Source organism: Montipora capricornis, chromosome 12, assembly GCF_036669925.1.
Source record: "Montipora capricornis isolate CH-2021 chromosome 12, ASM3666992v2, whole genome shotgun sequence".
Classification (NCBI taxonomy): domain Eukaryota; kingdom Metazoa; phylum Cnidaria; class Anthozoa; order Scleractinia; family Acroporidae; genus Montipora; species Montipora capricornis.
In genome coordinates this window covers 16,511,840-16,514,339 of record NC_090894.1, presented here as the reverse complement: position 1 = coordinate 16,514,339, position 2,500 = coordinate 16,511,840, and the positions used below count along the sequence as shown (strand labels likewise).

At 39.4% G+C, this 2,500-nt stretch overlaps 1 long non-coding RNA gene across 2 annotated transcripts in view; it reads left to right on the top strand.

Annotated features, from left to right (window-relative positions):
- The window catches only part of LOC138027334 (uncharacterized), a 13,740-nt gene that overhangs the window by 10,078 nt on the left and 1,162 nt on the right, over window positions 1–2,500 (top strand). The window lies entirely within an intron of this gene.

The window sequence follows — 2,500 nt, the reverse complement described above, 5'->3', positions numbered from 1 at the left end:
CAGGCCAACAAAAAAGGATTTAAGTGACCATTAAACCGTGTGTGTACAATTTTCTTATTTTCGGGGAATAGGAGATGTCTATCTAATCCTATACCTCGTGCTTTAGGTGCCTTGCACCTCGCGCAAGGATTCCCAAATTAAGGGATCTCGTTTTTATGCTGGGCATGTAACAGCGAGTTTCATGCCGGGCATGTAATCAACTTTACATGCCATAATGACAATAGGTGATGCCAATGTTATCTTCACTATAGGGAGTCATGCAAAGTGACAATTCAGAAGTCAAAATGCTGTATTTTCAAAAACAAAAGCTTTACGGAACTGATAACTTGTAAAAAGGTTTATTATCTTCAACCTGATATAAATAAAAATACAGAAGACCTCCTGATTTTGATTTTACAATTTCATGACGTCACTGTGAAAACCATCTATTTGTGAGGAATCAAACGGTATCCAAAGAATAAAAATATTTTAGAAAGTGTATCATTTTTCAGGAAATCAACGCCATACAGCACAATGAGATGCTTATATACCAATGTTTCCCTTTTTGTTGATCTTCCCGATGATAGACTGGGAGCAGTCCCTTCAAATCAGTCGAGCGGCCCGCTTCTCTGGGGCGGTCGTGTTTTGTTTAAAATGACCAAGGTAGGCTTGGGAAGAGACACTGTTTAGGATGGCCAATCAGAATGAGGTTATTGTCAAACGAAGACAAAACTTGAAAACAATGTACGCAAATTGTGCAAAATGAGGTAAATCGATGTAAATGTGAGTCTACAGCTGAAGGGTTAGTTCTAAAAATAGAAACATTTGCGCAAACGTTGACTCAAGGATGCAGTGCATAGGGAGGCTTAATCAGAGGCTCCTGGCATTGTTGGTTGGCATAAATTTGAAACTTATACAATATCATTTCTCATGGCGCCTGACAGAATAACACCATGGAGCAAGTATCATGCTGGTTGTAGACAGCACGCGAAAGGAGAAAGATTTCACTGTGTCGCTCAACCGTCAACTCAAGGACCGTAAAAGCAGATACGGCTAAGAGATGACCTATTTACGCAAGAGAGTTAAGGACGGTGCCTACTATTGTTATTGCGCATCTCCAGATACTCGGATTTCCTTTCGGTAGTGCTTACTAATGCAGGGATATTTTTGCGCGGTTTATGTTTACGCGGAGAAAGAACTTTGCAAGTGCTCTTGATATCCAAAAAGAAAATTGGGGGTAACCATGTATTTTTCAGAGATAATTAAGCTTTAATTTGAAAAGGAATGCCATACATTGCTTTGTATTTTATTCTTGATTAATTATCTTTGAAAAATGCGTGGTAACCCCAATTTTCTTTTTGGATTTTAATAACACTTGTTGAGATCTGCTTTTCCCGCATATTCATAAAACCGCGTTCAAGCCGTTCATGTGACCCAATACAAAAATGGCCGTCGGCTGTTTGAAGCCTCGTGCGAGCTGAAATCCCCTCCAACGACACTCGACACCACATCTGTGATTTTGTTGTTGTTGACAAAAGTAGTTTCGTTATAGAGGGAGGTGAAATGTTTGGCTCCAAGGGATCAAGTGAATTGCTTTTATTCAAGGAAATTCTATTGTCCATTTTGCGGCACCGAACAGAGTCAACCCATACCTTTCAGGTATTCCGAGTAATTTCCCAATAACTCAATTTATTTTGACACGTATGGCTACAATACCAATTAGCAAAGATAGAGATAACGTGGAATTTGCAACAATTTAACGTTTCAGTCTGATTATCCCAATATCACTGGGGTGTAGAAATTTCTTATTTCGGATCCTTTCATCCGCCTTTGTGTTCGTCGTGTTTACCCTTTGCGAGATATTAGGTTCGTGTGCTCACAAGTTTGCTTGCATCTGGAAGATGTTTATATTTTCAATTATAACCTCTCCCTAGGGGTTATCGCGCATAGCTTTTAACCAATGAAATCCCCGCGTCCTAATTCTGTTAGGTTACCTTTAGGTATCCCGAGTAAATATTTCATTGGTTCTGACCAAACCCTAATGTTTACCAGCCAATCATAATCCATAATTTCGATGTGTAATTTGCACTGTTACACTTGAACTGCACTGCACTCAGCCAATCAGAGTTGAGTCATTTTTTTCATGTACATTATTAGGGCTGTTAAAAGAGGTTAGTTAGGCTAATTAACACATTTTTACCTTCTGTCAATTGTGTGTCACTTTCAATGATTTTCGTTTTAGTTCTTCATCGCTCTCCAAGTTGTCGGCGAACTTCATGATTTTATCCTTGCTTTGCAGATATCGGAGATCTGCTGCCATACTCAGTTGACAAATCGGTTCCTTTCTCTAATCGCTTATGCTTTGTGGAAATGATGAATTGAATCTACCTCGTGTTCTTCAAACCACGCTGATTGAGCTAATGGAGCATGAAATCTCACTTAGCAACGGAGCAAATCTGAGCTTAATGATATGCACTGCATTAGTAATGGCACATGTGAGCACGAAACGAGTATGGACTTG